This window comes from Pristiophorus japonicus, chromosome 9 (assembly GCF_044704955.1).
Source record: "Pristiophorus japonicus isolate sPriJap1 chromosome 9, sPriJap1.hap1, whole genome shotgun sequence".
In the NCBI taxonomy this organism is placed as follows: Eukaryota; Metazoa; Chordata; class Chondrichthyes; family Pristiophoridae; genus Pristiophorus; species Pristiophorus japonicus.
Window position 1 is genome coordinate 221,969,496 of NC_091985.1, and position 20,497 is coordinate 221,989,992.

General features: G+C 47.7%; 1 protein-coding gene and 2 long non-coding RNA genes across 3 annotated transcripts in view; 2 read left to right on the forward strand and 1 right to left on the reverse strand.

Annotated features, from left to right (window-relative positions):
• LOC139273818 (uncharacterized) overlaps window positions 1–2,155 on the reverse strand; it is a 40,101-nt gene extending 37,946 nt beyond the window's left edge. Inside the window, exon 1 of the long non-coding RNA XR_011595389.1 lies at window positions 2,049–2,155. This is a non-coding gene — a long non-coding RNA (uncharacterized lncRNA). The remainder of the gene's footprint in view (window positions 1–2,048) is intronic.
• LOC139273795 (zinc finger protein 229-like) overlaps window positions 1–20,497 on the forward strand; it is a 78,221-nt gene that overhangs the window by 51,466 nt on the left and 6,258 nt on the right. The gene's annotated exons all lie outside the window — the stretch shown is intronic.
• LOC139273810 (uncharacterized) lies at window positions 1,918–12,525 on the forward strand. Its single transcript, XR_011595380.1, has 3 exons — window positions 1,918–2,017; window positions 4,432–4,620; window positions 11,959–12,525. It is a non-coding gene; the product is annotated as an uncharacterized lncRNA (long non-coding RNA).

Consider the following 20,497-nt stretch of genomic DNA (forward strand, 5'->3'; position numbering starts at 1 on the left):
GACCAGGGGACGAGGGTCAATTTTTGGTCCGGGGCACTGTGCATGGTGATGACATCAGCATCATGGAGTGCAGCAAAGCGGGGTGCAAAGTCTTACCGTCGCTGCAAAACTCCCGCCAAATTTAGCGGAAAGCGCTGTTCTCACCGCGCCCAGTCACAAATTCATTTGCACCCATTATCGCCAGCTGGGGGTGTTAACGGGAGAAGCAAAGCAGCAAAATTTCACCCACCCTCTCCCTTTAAACAGGCACAGAGACACTGCAAATTAAAAAAAATGTAGAGACACTACCCCTTTAAACAGGCACAAGGACACTGCCCCGTTGAGTCTGAGACACTGCCCCTTTAAACCATCCCAGAGACACTGCCTCTTTAAACACGCAGTGACGCCCTCAAAGCCTCCTTGAACAAGTGCATCATCATCATCATAGACAGTCCCTTGAAATTGAGGAAGACTTGCTTCCACTTTAAAAGTGAGTTCTTAGGTGACTGAACAGTCCAATATGGGAATTACAGTCTGTCACAGGTGGGACAGTCGTTGAAGAGTGGGTGGGACTGGTTTGCCACACACTTCTTCCGCTGCCTGCGCTTGATTTCTGCATGCTCTCGGCGATGAGACTCGAGGTGCTCAGCACCTTCCCAGATGCACTTCCTCTACTTAGGGCCGTCTTTGGCAAGGGACTCCCAGGTATCAGTGAGGGTGTTGCATTTTATCAAGGAAGCTTTGAGGGTGTCCTTGAAATGCTTCCTCTGCCCACCTGGGGATCGCTTGCCATGTAGGAGTTCTGAGTAGAGTGCTTGCTTTGGGAGTCTTGTGTCAGGCATGCGAACGATGTGGCCTGCCCAACGGAGTTGGTCGAGTGTGTCCAGTGCTTCGATGCTAGGGATGTTGGTCTGATTGAGGACGCTAACGTTTGTGCGTCTGTACTCCCAGGGAATTTGTAGGATCTTGCGGAGACATCGTTGGTGGTAATTCCGCAGCGATTTGAGATATCTACTGTGTATGGTCCACGTCTCTGAGCCATACAGGAGGACAGGTATCTCTACTGCCCTGTAGACCATGAGCTTGGTGGCAGATTTAAGGGCCTGATCTTCAAATACACTTTTCCTCAGGCGGCTGAAGGCTGCGCTGGCGCACTGGAGGCAGTGTTGTATCTCGTCATCAATGTCTGCCCTTGCTGCTAATAGGCTCCCAATGTATAGAAAGTGGTCCGCGTTGTCCAGGGCCGTGCCGTGGATCTTGATGACTGGGGGGCAGTGCTGTGTGGTGGGGTCAGGTTGGTGGAGGACCATTTTCTAACGGATGTTTAGTGTAAGGCCGATGCTTTCGTACGCCTCAGTGAAGATGTTGACTATGACTTGGAGTTCAGTCTCTGAATGTGCACCGATGCAGAACAAGTGCAACATTCCCCACCGACACCTGGGAATCCCTGGCCCAAGACCGCCCTAAGTGGAGGAAAAGCAGCCGGGAAGGCGCTGAGCACCTCGAGTCTCTTCGTCGGGAGCAAGCTGAAGCCAAGCGTCGACAGTGACACCCGTTCCTTTAACCACCATCTGTCCCACCTGTGAAAGAGACTGTACGTCCCACATTAGACTCTTCAGTCACCTGAGAACTCATTTTTAATGTGGAAGCACGTCATCCTCGACTCTGAGGGACTACCTCAGAAGAGAAGACCCTGCCCCTTTAAACAGGCACACTGACCCTGCCCCTTTAAACAGGCACAGTGACCCTGCCCCTTTAAACGGGCACAGTAATCCTGCCCCCTCAGGGAGAGCGCGCCCCGTATTATTCACTGATTGATTGATTGGTACCGTAGCCCCGCCCCCCGCCGCTGATTGGCGCAGAGCAGCGGCCACTGGGTGGACTCGGGCTCGCGATTGGCTGCGGGCTGAGTGGCGGCGGCGCACGGTAGGGCGGTTGGCCGGCGGCCCGGATGTTCGGAGAGCCGTTGTGGAGATTGCCGCGTGGACTATCTCAGTCAGTGACACCGCGGGGGGGGGCAGAGGTAGGAGCGGCTCAGGTACAGGCTCCGTGCGGCATGTCTCACTCACTGACAACGCTGGCGGCGAGGTTTGGGTCGTCGATGGGTGGCGGCTGCGGGATAGCTTCGGGCGGCGACGGGCCTTGGTTACTGGCGAGGGGAGAGTGAGATGGCGGTTTGTCCGGGGGGGCAGGGAATGCGGCCGCCATCTTTGGCAGCGCGGGGAGCGAGAGGGGCGGGGCTTTCACTGACGTCATAGTTTGTCCCGCTGCAGGGCAGGGAGCATGCGCGACGGCCATCTTAGTGCAGGGAGGCCCTCAGGTACAGGATGGTGACCAGTGACATGAATATATAAGAATATAAGAAATAGGAGTAGGAATAGGCCATTTAGCCCCTGGAGCCTGCTCCGCCACTCAATAAGATGATGGCTGCAGCATCTGGAGTGGTTGTCCTTGGAGCAGTGAAGGTGCAGGGCAGGTTTAAAAGAGGTGCTCACAATTAGGAAGGCTTTAGATTGAGTCAGGGAACAGAGTGGTTCTGCTCACACAATCAGAGAATGGAAGAAGCCCATTTGGCCCGTCGAGCCCGTGCTGGCTCCCAGCTCGTCCCACACTCCCACCCTTTCCCCCCGAGCCCTGCAACTGTTTTTCTTTCAGATACTTATCCAATTCCCTTTTGGAAGTTGTGATTGAGTCTGCCTCCACCACCCTTTCAGGCCGTGCATTCCAGATCCTAACCACTCGCTGTGTGCAAAAGTTTTTTCTTGCATCGCCTTTGGTTCATTTGCCACTGTAAGGGTGGGGGGTGGCGGTGTTTGGGGTGTGTTGTGGTCTCTGAGGGGGTCAGGTTCCCTTCTGACCAACTTGAGCGGTTTTGAATCGCTCCCCCTCCCTTAGGTTCTGTACTCTGGATTTATTTGCGGGTGTGACAAAAGTGCAGGGGACACTGGTTTGATCCAAAGAACTTTGGTTTTATTACAGTCCAGCTAATACAGGCTTATTACTCTAGTAAGAAAATACACAGCCAAACTTACAATCACTCTAACAAAGAACAGTACAAGGAAAGGTACAAGGTCAAACTTAAAATCACTCTAAAAGTACCATACACTACACATTCAAAGGGGGTTGCAGTAAAATTATACCTTCCACCTCCCAATACCTAATTCTAGCTCGGTTAGACTCCAGGGCAGGGACTTATGCTTACCAATCCTTTTGATAGTTAATGGTAGATGGTGATGGTCTTCCTTCCTTCAGGACTTCAAGCCTTCGAGGCTGGAGAAGTTAGTTTTACAACTGTCACGTTGGTTTTGCTCCTTGTCTTGATGAGGTAGTAGCGACCACCCCTCTTCCCCCATCAACCTCTGTTGAAAACAGTGGCCAGTTATACGATTTCAGTGTTCTAATCTTGCCACCAAATCTCTTCACAATCCTTTGTATAATTTTGGCGGGCTTGGTTCTTCTTTGTAATATTTTGTCGGGCTTGTTAAAGTTGATATGTCTTGGGTGGGTTGATCTTCGAAAAACTGTTTCCTGATGGAAATATTAGTTTGGTAATTGTAATGTCCTTTTGTGCTTAGTCTTTCGCATACAGGCTGGATTGGGCCTCTTTGTGATGTTTCTGCTGAAAATGGTTTGTCCAGACCCATGTTGATGGGGAGCTATCTCTGGGTGATACTGTGATGGTAATGTCTCTTGTGGAGGAAGATTTCCAAATACTCATTCATCCAGACAGGTTAACCCAGTCCTCACACTCAGACAGTCCCAATAATCAAGTGGGCTTCTTTAGTTCCCTAGGTCTGCCCACAGGCTTGGATTTGTCTTGTAAAAGTTCATAATTCTATTAAAGTTTGTAGTTTCTTCCATAAGCACTTTAGAGTTCCAAACTTTTCGGTAGATAGTCCCAAATTAAATTTCCTTTCGAATGAGCCCAAATACAGGGAGAGTGGGGGGGGGGGTTCTGGTGAATTTTGCTCTCTGCTGTCGTCTCAGTTTCTCTCTCTACCATGTCCAGACCCTCATGATTTTGAATACCTCTATCGAATCACCTCTTAACTTTTTCTGCTCCAAGGAGAACAACTCCAGTTTCTTTAGTCGACCCACGTAACTGAAATCCCTCATCTCATGAATCATTCTTGTAAATCTTTTCCGCACCCTCTAAGGCCTTCACATCCTATTGTGCGGTGCCCAGAATTGGACACAATACCCCAGTTGAGGCCGAACCAGTGTTTTATAAAGGTTCATCATAACCTCCTTGCTTTTGTACTCCATGATGCCCAGGATTCCGTAAGCTTTATTAACTGATTTCTCAACCAGTCCTGTCACCTTCAGAGATTTGTGCACATATACCCGCAGATCTCACTGTTCATGCACCCCTTTTAGGATTGTACTCTTTTGTTTATTTTGCCTTTTCTCGTTCATTTAATCATGCTTCTCCAATTTTATTTCTTTACTCAGGTTCACGGCCTCATTTTATTTTTTCCTCCGAGCTTCTCAACTTAATCTGGCAGCGTAATGTTGGCGAGTGGTGATTGATTGTCCTGGGAACCAACAGGAAGGGAGCTCAGAGGCTGGAGGGCCCAGGGAGCAGCGTGTTCTGCAACCAATCGCGGTGCTTGAGGGTTGGATCCTGAGTCGGCCAGTCAGGTGAGTCAGTGTGAACCCCTGTTAAACTATTTATCTTTTAAAAGTTAGATCACAATTTCTTTTCTCAACAAAACAGTTTAACATTTGTCAGTATTTTGGATCCCTGGAGTTCCTATTATGAGTTTCAGGTACTTCAGTGCCAAGTGGACTAGATGTTTAAAGGTCATTCAATTCCCTCTTTCCACTTTGCTGTTAGTTAAATGTACAGTGATTGATTTCCTCTCATTATTCATTCATAGTAGTTAAAGTAACATCCTTCCTGTTGGTAGTGAGTCACATTCTGTGCTGGGCGAGATAGCTGGTGGCATTAACCTTTAAAATTGTCATCCTCTTGTTCAAATCTCTCCAGGATCTCGCCCCTCCCTATCTCTGCAACCTCCTCCTGCCCACCAACCCTCTTAATTAGGATGGGTTTGTTTTCTTTGAAACAGAGGAGTATGTGGGAGACCTTAATGAGGTCTATAAAATTTTGAGGGGCCGAGATAGAGCGGATAGGAAGGACCTGTTTCCCTCAGCACAGGGGTCAACCACTAGGGTGTATAGGGTTAAAGTAATTGTGAGGAGGTTTAGAAGCGATTTGAGGGGAAATTTCTTCACCCAGAAGGTGGTGGGGGTCTGGAACTCACTGCCTGAAAGGGTGGAAGGTTCAGAAACCCTCACCACAGTGCGTCCGCGAGACTGAGAACTTTGTAGATAGCATGTTTCAGAGGGTGTTCACCCTGCAGCTTAAGTGAGTGCAGGAGGGAATGGGTGACCGCCAGACAGACAAGGAGGACCAGGCAGGTGGGGCAGGAGTCCCCTGACTCGCTAACCGGTTTTCAGTTCCGGATACTGGTGAGCCCGATGTTTGCTCTGGGGAGTGCAACCAGCGGCAAGTCCACTGCACCACGGGTTGCTCAGCTGCCGGCAGATTTTAGGGAGCTAGGAAAGCGATTAAAAGCACAACCTCAAAGGTCATAGGGCCCAAGTTTCCACATGATTTGCGCCTGATTTTTAGGAGCAACTGGTGGAGAACGGACTATCTTAGAAATAGCAATTCTCCACATTTTTTTTTCTGCAGTTCTAGTTAGGTAGAACAGTTCTACTTTGGAACAGAATTTTTTCTTCAAAAGGGGGCGTGTCCGGCCACTGACGCCTGATTTCAAAGTTTCCACAGTGAAAACGTACTCCAAACTAAAGTAGAATGGAGCCAGTGAAGATTTTTGTAGAACTGAAAAAACCTGTTCTACACATTAAAAAATCAGGCGCAGGTTACAAATTAGGTGCCCAGAACGAGGTGGGGGGGGAAGGGAACTCATTAAATTCGACAATAAATCCTTACTTATACTTCTACAAATATTATACAAATAAATCCAACCTGAATAAACATTTATAAGCCAAGAAAAGATTAAATAAACCATCTTCCTACCTGTGTGAAAGTGCTTCAGCCAGGGAGAATTCTGCAGCCGTTCGTGCCGCTGAGGAGGAGAGGAGAGGAGAGGAGAGAGGCGTTCGTGCCGCTGAGAGAGAGAGAGAGAAAGAAAAGGTCGGATCGGATCCAGTCCGGGAGTGGGAGGGGGGCGGGAGTGCAGGTTGGGTCCAGTTGGGGGGGGGGCGGGGAGTGGGAACAGGAGCGCGGGTGTCGGGGGGGGGGGAGCGGGTGTCGGGTCTGGTCGGGGGGGGGGGAGCGGGTGTCGGGTCTGGTCGGCGGGGGGGGGGGGCGGCGGGTGTCGGGTCCGGAGGGGGGGGGGGGGAGAGCAGGAGCTGGCCGTGGGAGGAGCCTTATTCACGCAGCCCCAGTGAGGCCATTCGGCCAGGGCTAGGGGCTGCGTGCTTCGGGCCCCTCCCACACAGTTCGGCGCCTGGAGCTACTGCACTTGCGTGCCCACTGTAGCGCGCATGTGCAGAGGTCCCGGCACTGTTTTCAGAGCAGGGACCTGGCTCCGCCCCCCCACAGCTCGTGCTGACTGCGCCGAGGGCCAGAGGACCTACAGGTAGGTGGAGAATACCGAGGATTTTTTTAGGCGCGAAAAACGGGCGTCCAGTTCGGAGGGGCGCCCGTTTTTTTTCTTGTGGAAACTTGGGCCCATAATTTCTTGATTGCTCCTGGTGCCACGTACTAGTGAGTACAGAAATAGGAAGATAGAACAGATGAATGCACAGCTGGAGAGATAGTGCAGGAGGGAAGCCTTTAGATTCCTGAGACTTTGGGACCATTTCTGGAGGTGGTGGGACCTGTATGCCGGGTTGCCCCTCAACAGGACCGGGACTGATATCCTCACCGGGGATTTTGCTAATGTTTGGAAGGCAAAGGAAACAAAGGCGAGAAAATAGACAACAAGGGAGTTTGGCAGTGCTAAATGCCAGTGCCGGTATGTTTCGGTGAGATCACCTCTCATTCTTCTAAACTCCAGAGTGTATAGGCCCATTCTACACACTCTCTAATCATAAGACAGCCCTCTTCAGAAACACTTCAATGCCAGTGCAAGGAGTCTAGGGAATGATGGCAGATGAGATGAGGGCACTGATGGACATGTGTGAGTATGATATTGTAGCTATTAGTGAGACATGGCTAAAAGAACTACAGGAATGGCAGCTCAACATTCCTGGTTACAGCGTTTTAAGACGAGATAGAGAGAAGGATAAAAAAAGGAGGTGGGGGGTCGCAATATTAATTTAAAAAACAATTACAGCTGTGAGGAGGGATGATATGTTAGAGGGGTCATCAAATGAGGCCAAATGGGATGAACTGAGGAACAAAAAATGGTCAATCACACTGCTGGGGGTGTACTATAGATCCCCAAACAGTCAGAGGGAGATAGAAGAGCAAATATGTAGGCACATTTCTGCTAAGCGCAAAAATGGTAGGCCAGTAATACTACCCTAACATTAATGGGTTAGAAGTAGTGTGAAAGGTATAGAGGGAACAGAATTCTTAAAATGCACTCAGGAGAACTTTTTTAGCCAGGACGTAGCAAGCCCAACAAGAGCGGGGCGGTTCTGGATTTAGTTTTAAGGAATTAAGTTTGGGCAGGTGGAAGAGCATTTTTGGTGCTGGTGATCATAATTCAGTTAGATTTAAAGTAGTTATGGAAAAGGACAAAGATAGACCAGAAATAAAAGTTTTCAATTCGGGAAAAGTTAATTTTACTAAGCTGAGATGTGACTTCGCCAAAGTGGACTGGAAACAGCAATTTGAAGGTAAATCAGTGTCAGAGCAGTGGGAGGCATTCAAGGAGGAGATAGTGAGGGTTCAGAGCAAGTATGTTCCGTTAAGAAAAAAAGGTGGGACTAATAAATCTAGAGCCCCTTGGATGTCAACATAACAAATAGGAGCAGGAGTAGGCCATACAGCCCCTCGAGCCTGCTCCGCATTCAGTAAGATCATCAACCTCAACACCACTTTCCTGCCTGATCTCTATATCCTTTGATTCCCCTAGAGTGCAGCGAAGGTTCACCAGACTGATTCCTGGGATGGCAGGACTGTCATATGAGGAGAGATTGGGTCGACTAGGCCTGTATTCACTAGAGTTTAGAAGAACGAGGGGGGATTTCATTGAAACGTATAAAATTTTGACTGCGTTAGATAAACTGGATGCGGGGAGGATGTTTCCCATGGCTGGGAAGTCGAGAACAATGGGTCACAGTCTCAGGATACGAGGTAGGAAATTTAGGACCGAGACGAGGAGAAATTTTTTCACTCAGAGGGTGGTGAACCTGTGGAATTCTCTTCCACAGAAGGCTGTGAAGGCCAAGTCACTGAATATATTTAAGAGGGAGATAGATAGATTTCTAGAAACCAAAGGCATCAAAGAGTATGGGGAAAAAACGGGGATATGGTATTGAGATAGAGGATCAGCCATGATCATATTAAATGGCAGTGCAGACTCGAAGGGCCGAATGGCCTACTATTGCTCCTATTTTCTACATTTCAATGAGTCCAAAAATCTATATATCTGAGCCTTGAATATACTCAGAGACTCGGCATCCACAGCCCTCTAGGGCAGAGAATTCCAAAGATTTACAACCCACTGAGTGAAGAAATTCCTTCTCATCTCTGTCTTAAATGGCTTACCCCTTATCCTGAGACTGTGCCCCCTAGTTCCATCCAGGGGAATCAACCTCTCAGCATCTACCCTGTCAATCCTCTTCAGAATCTTGTATGTTTCAATGAGATCACCTCTCATTCTTCTAAACTCCAGAGAGTATGGGCCCATTCTACACAATCTCTCATCATAAGACAGCCCTCTCATCCAAGGAATCAATCGTGTACCTTTGTTGCACCGTCTCCAAGGCAAGTATATCCTTCCTTAGATAAGGAGACCAAAACTGTGCACAGTGCGCTAGGTGTGGACTCACCAAGACCCTGTACAATTGTAGCAAGACTTCCTTACTCTTATACTCCACCCCTTGCAATAAAGGACAACGTGCCATTTGCCTTCTTTATTGCTTGCTGTACCTGCACGCTAGCTTTCAGTGTTTCTTGCACGAGGACACCCAAATCTCTCTGAACACCAACATTTAAAAGTTTCTCACCATTTAAAAGATATTCAGTTATTCTAGTCGTCTTACCAAAGTGAACAACCTCACATTTCCCTACATTATACTCCATTTTCCACCTTACTGCCCACTCACATCGTCTATCTATATATCTCTTTGCAGACTCTTGTGCTCCTCACAGCTTACTGTTCCATCTAGTTTTGTATCATCAGAAAACTAAGTTACATTACACTCGGTCCCTTCATCTAGATCATTAAATAGCTGAGGCCCCAGCACTGATCCTTATAGCACCCCACTTGAATAGCGGGGATCGTTCTAGGAACTAAGGAATTTTGGAAGATCAAAACCAATGCATCGACTATCTCTGCAGCCATGTCTTTTAGAACCCGAGGATGTAGGCCGTCCGGTCCAGTGATTTGTCAGCTTTTAGTCTCATTCCTCACCCTCATTAGACCCTAGGTTCCCCAACATTGTAGGTATGTTTTATACGTCTTCTACTGATACAAAATATTTGTTTAATGTTTCTGTCATTTCCTTATTCCCCATAATAATTAATAATGTGGCAGTTCCATCAACACACGGACTGCAGTGGCTCAAGATGGTGGCTCACCACCATCTTCTCAAGGGCAATTAGGGGTGGGCAATAAATGCTGGCCTTGCCAGTAACACCCACCTCCCGTGAACAAATACAAAAATAAATAAAAATTCTCCTGTCTCAGCCTCTAAGAGGCCAACGCTTATTTTTTCTATTCTACTTTTGCATACTTGTAGAAGCTCTTACAATCTGTTTTTATATTTCTGACTAGTTTTCTCTTGTTTCCCTTTTTATCAATTTTTTGGTCATCCTTTGCTGATTTCTGAAACTCGCAATCCTCAGGCTTACTACTATTCTTTACAACAATATAAGCTTCTTTCAATATTTAACTTCTTTAGTTAGCCACAGATGGATCACTTTTCCTGTGGACCTTTGTTTCTCAATGGAATGTATTTTGGTTGAGAATTATATCTTTAAATACTAGCCACTGCTTATCGACTGCTATACCTTTTAATTTATTTTTCCAATCTACCTTAGCCAACTTGCCCTTCAAACCTATGTATTTGGCTTTATTTAAGTTTAAGACTCTAGTTTCAGACTTGGGTAAGTCACACTCAAATATAAGGGGCATACAGGGTAGGATAAAGAAATCAAGACAACCTTATGACAGATACCGAGCGCACAATACTGCAGAACCCCGAGAGGAGTATAGAAAGTGCAGGGGTGAAATTAAAAAGGAAATTAGGAAAGCAAAGAGAGGACATGAAAAAATATAGGCAAGTAAAATCAAGGAAAATCCAAAGATGTTTTATAAATATATTAAGAGCAAGAGGTTAGCTAAAGAAAGAGTAGCGCCTATTAGGGACCTGAAAGCAAACGTGTATGGAGGTGGAAGATGTGGGTATGGTTCAAAATGAATACTTTGTGTCTGTTTTCACAAAAGAGAGGAACGATGCAGACATTGCACTCGGGGACAATGAGTGTGAAATATTAGATGAAATAAACATAGTGAGAGGAAGTATTAATGGGTTTAGTATCTTTGAAAGTGGATAAATCCCCAGGCCCGGATGACATATATCCAGGATGTTAAGAGAGGAAATATCAGAGGCTCTGGCCATCATTTTCCAATCCTCTCTGGCTACAGGTGTGGTGCCGGAGGACAGGAGGACTGCTAATGTGGTACCATTGATTAAAAAGAGAGAAAAGGATAGACCGAGTAATTACAGAGCAGTCAGCTTAATCTCGGTGGTGGGAAAATTATTGGAAAAATTTCTGAAGGACAGGATAAATCTTCATTTCGAAAGACACGGATTAATCAAGGACAGTCAGCACGGATTTTTTATGGGAAGGTCATGTCTGACTAACTTGATTGAATTTTTCGAGGAGGTAACCAGGAGCGTCGATGAAGGCAGTGCATTTGATGTAGTCTATGTAGATTTTAGCAAAGCTTTTGATAAGGTCGCACGTAGCAGACTGGTCACAAAAGTAAAAGCCCATTGGATCCAATGCAAAGCGGCAAGTTAGATCCAAAATTGGCTGAGGCAGGAAGCAAAGGGTAATGGTCGATGGGTGTTTTTGTGACTGGAAGACTGTTTCCAGTGGGGTTCTGCAGAGCTCAGTACTAGGTCCCTTGCTTTTTGTGGTATATATCAATGATCTAGAATATAGGGGGTACGATTAAGAAGTTGCCAGATGATACAAAATTTGACCGTGTGATTGATGATGAAGAAGAAAGCTGTAGACTGCACGAAGATATTAATGGACTGGTCAGTGGCAAATGGAATTCACTCTGCAGAAATGTGAGGTAATGCATTTGGGGAGGGCTAATAAGGAAAGGGAATACACATTAAATGGTAGGATACTGAGATGTGTAGAGCAACAGAGGCACCTTGGAGTGCGTGTCTACAGATCCCTGAAAGTACCAGGCCAGGTAGATGAGGTGGTTTAGAAGGCATTCGGGATACTTGCCTTTATTACCTGATGCATAGAATATAAGAGCAGGGAGGTTATGCTTGAACTGTATAAAACACTAGTTAGGCTACGGTCACCACATGACAGGAAAGATGTGATTGCACTGGAGAGGGTACAGAGGAGATTTATGAGAATGTTGCCTGGACTGTTAGCTATGAGGAAAGATTGGATAGGCTGGGGTTATTTTCTCTGGAACAGAGGAGGCTGACGGAAGATTGTGTCCGTGCGGCCGACAATCGGCCAAATGGCCTCCTTCTGTGCTGTAAATTTCTATGATTCTATGAAAACTAGAATTGTCTGTTCTGAATTTCTAACCTGTAGTCAGTGGTGATTTTTGTAAACCCCTTTTACAGGGTATCAGAAGGGGAGGATTTGCAGACAGGAAACTCAAACCAAACATCTTGTCAAGATCAGATAGTCACTCAATTCATCAGGACCTGAATATCGTCGGCCTTTGAATGTGAAAGGAGGAATGTTTGTCTGTTCTGTCTGTGGGAAAAGATTTCAAACAACTGACTGGAAAAGCACCGAGACACACACACTCGAGTGAGAGTGTTCCAGTGCACTGACTGTGGAAAGAGCTTTAACCAGTTACACAGCCTGAAAAAACATCACACCATTCACAGCGGGGAGAAACCGTACACGTGTTCTGTGTGTGGACGAGGCTTCAACTGATCGCCCAACCTGGAGAGAGACAAGGACACCCGCACCATGGAGAAACCGTGGGAATGTTGTAACTGGGAAGGGATTCATTTCCCCGTCTGAGCTGGAAATTCATCGACACAGTCACACCGGGGAGAGGCCGTTCACCTGCTCTGAGTGTGGGAAGGAATTCACTTACTCATCCAACCTGCTAAGACACCAGCGAGTTCACACTGGGGAAGGCCATTCACCTGCTCTGATTGTGGGAAGGGATTCACCCAGTTAACCAACCTCACTTCACACCAACTTGTTCACACTGATAATAGACCTTTTAAATGTTCCGACTGTCCGAAGAGCTTTAAAAGCAAAATGGATGTACTGATACACCAGCGCAGTCACACTGGAGAAAGACTGTTTACCTGCTCCGTGTGTGGGAAGAGATTCAGTCGTACATGCCACCTGCTGGTACACCAGCGAGTTCACACTGGGGAGAGACCGTTCACCTGCACTGTGTGGGAAGGGATTCACTCAGTCATCCGACCTGCTGATACACCAGCGAGTTCACACTGGGGAGAGGCCATTCACCTGCACCGAGTGTGGGAAGGGATTCGCTCAGTCATCCCACCTGCGGACACACCAGCAAGTTCACACTAATAAGAGACCTTTTAAATGTTCTGACTGAAGAGTTTTAAAAGCAAAAAGGATCTGTTGACACACCAGTGAGTCCACACTCAGGAGAGGCCGTTCACCTGCTCCATGTGTGGGAAGAGGTTCATTCAGTCATCCCACCTGCTGAGATGCCATCAAATTCACACATGATTGCAGTGGTCGATTCTGCTGTTAATCCAGGACTAAACCATGTTCATTCTGACCGTTGGGGTTTGTTTCTGCTGCTATTAATAACCACTGTAACCGGGCTGGAGTTTAATATTTTGATATCTGTCGAATAAATCAGCTTTCTTTCAAACAGTATTTGATGTCTCCAAGATAAGAGGAAACTACCTGATGTCCTATGACAGACTGTTCCATTTTTGGGCCTTTCCTGCTTTCTATCTCTAGATTATTTCAGTTCTCATACCTTTGGTTACTCTCTGACATGTTCCAGCTTGTGTGATGAAGTGCTTCCTGTCATCACCACTAAATGGCCTAGCTCTAATGTTAAGGTTATGACCTCTTGTTTTGGACTCCCCCACCACAGGAAATAGTTTCTTTATCTACCCTATCATCTTAAAACACCTCAATTAGATCACCCTTTAATCTTCTATATTCAAGGGAATACAAGCCTAGTCTCTACAACCTGCCCTCATATTTTATTAAAGTCATCACTAAGTACAAGGTAGAAACTCTGAACACACAGTTCTAGTTTCTCTGAAACATTCTTTCGTCTCTTGTCCCTAAGCTGCAAGTCCCCCGTCCAACGCACTCTCTCCTCGTCACATCCTCTCTGTTTGAAATCCAGATTCAATGCATGCTCTGATATTTTTCCATTTCACTCCTGCAGGTGCTGCGTGATGTTGGGGTTCGGCCCCAGTCACTGCCCTCAAACAGATACATAGAGGGGAAATCAATCTCTACCTTTAACTCACAGCGACATGGAAAGAGGGAAGTGAATGATCTTTTCAACACCTGGTCCACTTGGCACTGAAGTGTCTGAAACTCCACTGCCTGTGGAAAGAGCTTTAACCAGTTACACAGCCTGAAAAAAACACCAGGGAAACAAAATAGTGACAAATGTTGAATTGTTTGGTTGACAAAAGAAATCTTGCATTAGTTTTTAAACTATAAGTTATTCAATGGGTTCACACTGACTCATGTGACTGTCCGACTCAGGTTTCACCCCTCAAGCGCCACGATTGGTTGCAGAACATGCTGCTTCCTGGGCCCTCCGGCCTCTTCCCTGTTGGTTCCCAGGGCAATCAATCACCACTCGCCAACATTATGGGGCTCAGAGGAAGAAAATAAATGAGGCTTTGAAACTGAGATGGGAAATGCAATTAGAGAAACATGATTGAATATATTAAAACTATTTAAAATCAAATGAAATGAATTATAATTAACATGTTCACTTCATGCCAAGTGGGGAAACAAGTGATGTCTGGACTGTGCAGGAGTGTTTGTGCCTGGTTACACAATGTGTCACTGGCTCTCCACTCCAAATGCAGTTCTTCCAGTTTTGCTAGAGTAAATAAGGAGCAACTGTTTCCATTGGCAGAATGATTGGTCACCGGGTGACACAGATTTAAGGTGATTGGCAAAAGAACTAGAGACAACATGAGGAAACTTTTTTACGCAGCGAGTTGTGATCTGGATTGCACTCAAGATGGCTCAAGTGTCCACCTTCTGCACTGTCCCATTCTATGATTATGGCAGATGTCCATACCCAGAGTGCTCCTCTGGTGGTGGAATATGCCCTATCTCCATCAGGTGGGGGGTGGGGGACAGTACTTCCGAGTACAGTAGGACCAACAATTTCCCATGTGGGACTGTCAAGGGAGGTGGGTTCCCTTCCCTGAAGGACATTAGTGAACCAGTTGGGTTTTACGACAATGATGGTCACTTTTTCCTAGTGCAAACCCCACAAATGACCAGATTCTTTCAGCTCAATTTCACACCGTGTCTTTATGTTTTTGTGGGTTCTCACACTCCATTTTTCCTGTTTGAAATTCATTTTACAGGGTAGTAAAAGGGGGCGATTTGTGCACTGGAAGCTCAAATCCAACATCACATCGAGATCTGACAGAGTTACTCAATACTCTGACCTGTCGAGACACCAGAAAATTCACACTAGAGAGACGCTGTTCGCCTGCTCAGAGTGTGGGAAGCGATTCACTCGGTCATCTACCCTGCTGAGACACCAGCGAGTTCACACTGACGAGAAGCCTTTTAAATGCCTGGATTGTGGGAAGTGCTATAAAAGTTCCAGGGAACTGAAGTGCCATCAACGTGTTCACACTGACTAGTGCTTTCAGGTGGGCTTTTATCCCACCTTACTGTACACCAGCGCACTTACACTGGTGAGAGGCAGTTCACCTGCTGAGTGTGGGCAGGGAGTGTCAGTCATCCAGCCTGCTGACACACCAGCGAGTTCACAAGTGACTGTAGGAGTTGGATGCTGCTGTTAATCAAATCCAGGACTGAATCGTGTTCATTCTGCCTGTTGGGGTTTGTTTCTGCTGATAATACTCCAGTAACTGGACTGGACTTTAATATTTGGGATATAGGTAAATAAATCAGCGTTACTTTCAACACATTGCTGTAGATTTTTGTCTTTCCCACCTGAGTGTTTAGCATCACCTGGCTGGAGCTCAGTAAGGACAATCTGGGGGGGATGATTGTGCGGTGGGAACAGAACTTCAGCCTGGACACAGTCCTTCAGGGCCACACTGAGAGGAGCAAACGGCTTTGGTCTTTCTCGTCTCTCTTCATTGACAGCAAACTCTCTGTGTAGGTTAATCTTGACGTGTTTAAGGACCAGATCATATCCACTCTGCTAGCCCCGTCCCCTTTCTATACAATTACAGCAGACATGAACAAGGGCCTGAGGCTGATTAAAAGAAATAAGAACATAAGAAATAGGAGCAGGAGTAGGGCATTTAGCCCCTCAAGCCTGCTCCACCATTCCACAAGATCATGGCCTCAACTCAACTTCCCTGCCCGCTCCTGATAATCCTCGACACCCTTATTGTTCAAAAATCTCCATATCTCCACCTTAAATACATTCAATGACCCAGCCTCCACAGCTCTCTGGGGCAGAGAATTCCAGATTCACAACCCTCTGTGAAAAAATTCCTCCACATCTCAGTTCTAAATGGCCGACCCCTTATTCTGAAACTATGCCCCCTAGTTCTAGATTTCCCCATGAGGGGAAACATCCTCCCTGCATCTACCCTGTCAAGCCCCCTCAGAATTTTATGTTTCAATAAAATCACCCCTCAGTCTTCTAAACTTCAATGGGTAATAGGCCCAACTACTTAACCTATGTTCATAAGGCAACCCTTTCATCTCCGGAATCAACCTCGTGAACCTTCTCTGAACTACTTCAAGTATATCCTTCCTGAAATAAGGAGACCAAAACTGTACACAGTCAGGTTGAACCTCTCTTATCTGGGACTCCCTTATCCGGCACCAACCCTCGTCCAGCACCATTCCCGGTCGCCGGGTGGTGCATGCACAGAACTCCAATCCAACGCCCCCCCCCCCAGGTTTCCCATTCCCTTTTTAGGCACAACGGTGATGCCTTTCCTTTATGATTTAATTAAATAATTCACCTAAACAGAAAATCAACATTTACTAGAAAGAAAGTGATCAGCAGTAACAGAAGCCCCTCAACCGGGGCTCGCTGGTCCCACTGACACCTTGGGGCCTGCTGGTCCCATTGACACCTCAGGGCCCGCTGGTCCCACCGACACCTCGAGGCCCGCTGCTCCCACTGACACCTCCGGGGCCCGCTGGTCCCTCCGACACCTCGGGGCCCGCTGGTCCCTCCGACACCTCGGGTCCCACTGACACCTCGAGGCCCGCTGGTCCCACTGACACCTCCGGGGCCCGCTGGTCCCACTGACACCTCCGGGGCCCGCTGGTCCCTCCGACACCTCGGGGCCCGCTGGTCCCTCCGACACCTCGGGGCCCGCTGGTCCCTCCGACACCTCGGGGCCCGCTGGTCCCTCCGACACCTCGGGGCCCGCTGGTCCCTCCGACACCTCGGGGCCCGCTGGTCCCTCCGACACCTCGGGGCCCGCTGGTCCCTCCGACACCTCGGGGCCCGCTGGTCCCTCCGACACCTCGGGGCCCACTGAATCCGCCGACTCCTCAGGGCCCTCTGGTCCCACCGACACGTTGGGGCCCTCTCAGCCCACTGATAGCTCAGAGCCCGCTGGTCCCACTGACACCTCGGGGCCCTCTGGTCCCATGGACACCTCGGGGCCCGCTGGTCCTACCGATGCCTCGGGGCCCGCTCGATCCACTGAAACTTCAGGGCCCGACCTCGGGCAACCTCCTCCCCCCACCGACCTTGAGCGACCTCCCACCCCTCTGGCCGATGACCTCCCCTCATCTGATAAAACCCCTCATCCGGCACAGGCCAGGTCCCAAGGGTGCCGGATAAGGGAGGTTCCAGCTGTACTCCAGGTGTTGCCTCACCAATGCCCTGTACAGTTGTAGCAAGACTTCCCGACTTTTATCCCCCTTGCAATAAAGGCCAATATTCCATTTGCCACGCATTTCATTTCAGCAAAGGTTATACTGGGAGAAATGTTCAGCTAGTTTCCATTACAGGCAAAATGCAGAGCAAAAGAGCAGCATACTGGCATCTTAACAGTGTCTCAGGCTTTTGTTAAATACATTTGCTGAGTGGATATAAATGTAAATCAGTTTTGCGGCGTGATGCTCTATTCACACACATCGAAGGGGAGAGAGAGATGCTGGTGGGGCACACGCTAAGTCCAGTAGCTGAAAGTGATTAACCAACTGGGTTTTATATTTTGTGATCCTGGACCTGTTACCAATACCAGCAAAATTAAAGCCCATGGAATATAAGGGATAGTGGCAGCGTAGATACGGAATTGGCTAAGTGACAGGAAACAGAGTAGTGGGGAAAGCTTGTTTTTCAGACTGTAGAAGGTATGCAGTGGTGTTTCCCAGGGGTCGGTACTAGGTACCACTGCTTTTCTTGATATATATTAATGACTTAGACTTGGGTGTGCAGGGTACAATATCCAAATTTGCAGATGACTCAAAACTTGGAAGTATAGTAAACAGTGAGGAGGATAGTGAAAGACGTCAGGAAGACATAGACAGGCTGGTGAAATGGGCGGACACGTGACAGATGAAATTTAACGCAGAAAAGTTCAAAGTGATACATTTTGGTAGGAAGAATTAGGAGAGGAAATATAAATGAAAGGGTACAATTTTAAAGGGGTGCATGAACAGAGTGACTTGGGGGTATATGTGCACAAATCATTGAAGGTGGCAGCGCGGGTTGAGAAAGCAGTTAAAGAAACTTACGGGATCTTGGGCTTCAAGAATAGAGGTATAGAGTACAATGACAGAGGATGGGACGACCTTGGATCTGGACTGAAGGTGATGGATGTTGAACAGTTTCCCGTTTGTTCTGTAAACTAGCTCCACTCCAGTGGGGAGGTTACTGAGGGTGTGATGCAGCACTGCAGTAAGAAAGAACGAGAAGAGCGTTGGTGCAATGACACAGCCTTTCTTGACCTGGGTCTGAACGTGGATTGGGTCTGTGGTGGATCCGTTGGTCAGGATTACAGCTTGCATGTCATCATGGAGCAGGCAGAGGATGGTGACAAACTTGGAGGGCAGCCGAACTTGAGGAGGAACCTCCATAATACCTCACGGTTGACAGTGTTGAAAGCCTTTGTGAGGTCAAAGAAGGCCATGTACATAGGTTGGTATTGTTCCCTGCATTTCTCTTTAATTTGACTCGCTGTGAAGATCATATCCATTGTGCCCCTTAGTGGGCGGAATCTGCATTGCGACTCTGGGAGGAGCTATTCAACCACAGGGAAAAGGCGATTGAGGAGGATTCTTGTCATTGAATTACAGTATGCAGACGATGCTTGCGTCTGCGCATACTCGGAGGCCGAACACCAAACCATCGTCAATACCTTCACAGAAGGGTAGGGGAGCATGGGCCTTACACTAAACATCCGTAAGACAAAAGTCCTCTCCCAACCTGCCCCCACCACACAGTACTGTCCCCTGATTATCAAAATCCACAATGAGGCCTTGGACAACGTGAACCATTTCCCATACGTCGGGAGCCTACTGTCAACAAGGGCAGACGTCGATGATGAAGTCCAACACTGCCTTCAGTGTGCCAGTGCAGCCTTCGGTCACCTGAGGAAGAGAGTGTTTGAAGATAAGGACCTCTGTGCCGGCACAGAGATCATGGTCTACAAAGCAGTAGTGATACCCGCCCTCCTATATGCTTCAGAGACACGGAAAATGTGCAGCAGGCACCTCAAAGCAGTGGAGAAGTATCACCAACGCTGCCTCCGCAAGATCCTGCAAATGTATTGGCAGGATAGGCGCACTAACATCAGTGTTCTCGCTCAGGCCAACATCCCAAGCATCAAAGCATTGACTATGCTCAATCAGCTCTGATGGACGGGTCACATTATCTGTATGCTCGATACGAGACTCCAAAAACAAGCACTCTACTCGGAGCTCTGACATGGCAAATGAGCCCCAAGTGGGCAGAGGAAACACTTCAAGGACACCCTCAAAGCCTCCTTGAAAAGGTGCAACATCCCACAGACACCTGGGAATCCCTGGCCCAAGACCACTCAAAGTGGAGGAGAAGCATCCGGGAAGGCGCCAAACACCTCGAGTCTCTTCACCTGGAGCTAGCGGAATCCAAGCCCAAACAGCAGAAGGAGCACACAACAACCCAAGCATCCCACCCACCTGTCCCTTCAAACAACATCCCGTCAACCACCATCTGCCCCACCTGTGACAGAGACTGTATTAGACTCATTAGTCACCTGAGAACTCATTACTGTGGAAGCAAGTCATCCTCGACTCCGAGGGACTGCTTAAGAAGAAGCTAGAGTACAAAAGTGTGGATATTATGATGAACCTGTATAAAATACTGGTTCGGCCTCAACTGGAGTATTGTGTCCAAAGGCAACATAAGAAAATCATTTTTACGCAGCGAGTTGGTCCAGACCTGCAGTAATCACCGGGCAGTGTGAGCTGAGAATGTGCTGTGGGGCAGCGGCACCAGGTGGTAACACGGGAGGTGAGCGAGCTCCAGGGAGTGGGTTAGAGAAACTCTGGGGGAAAAGCATCGAGTGTGGCCCCAGGCCCCGAGCCCTGAGCCCCAGGCCCCAAGGGAAAACACTCCACATTATCCACTTTACAAACACCCGGTGTGGTGGGCCTCAGGCCCGAACAAGAACCTACGGGTTCGGCAAGTTCACAAGTGACTGCAGGGGCTGTGTTCTATTATTGCTGCTGTTAATCACATCGTGCTCATTTTGATAGTTGGGGTTTAATCTGCTGATGTTAACAACCCCTATCACTGGGCTGGAGTTTAATATTTTGATATTTCAAATAACACAGTGTCGGTATTTGATGTCACCAAGATAAGAGGAGACTAATTGATGTCCTGTTACCGACTGCTCCAATTTTGGGCCTTTTCTCCTTTCTAACGCGATATTTTTTCTGTTCTCATACCTTTGGTTACTCTCATGGACAAGTCCCAATTCCTCATTCCTTCCAGAGTGC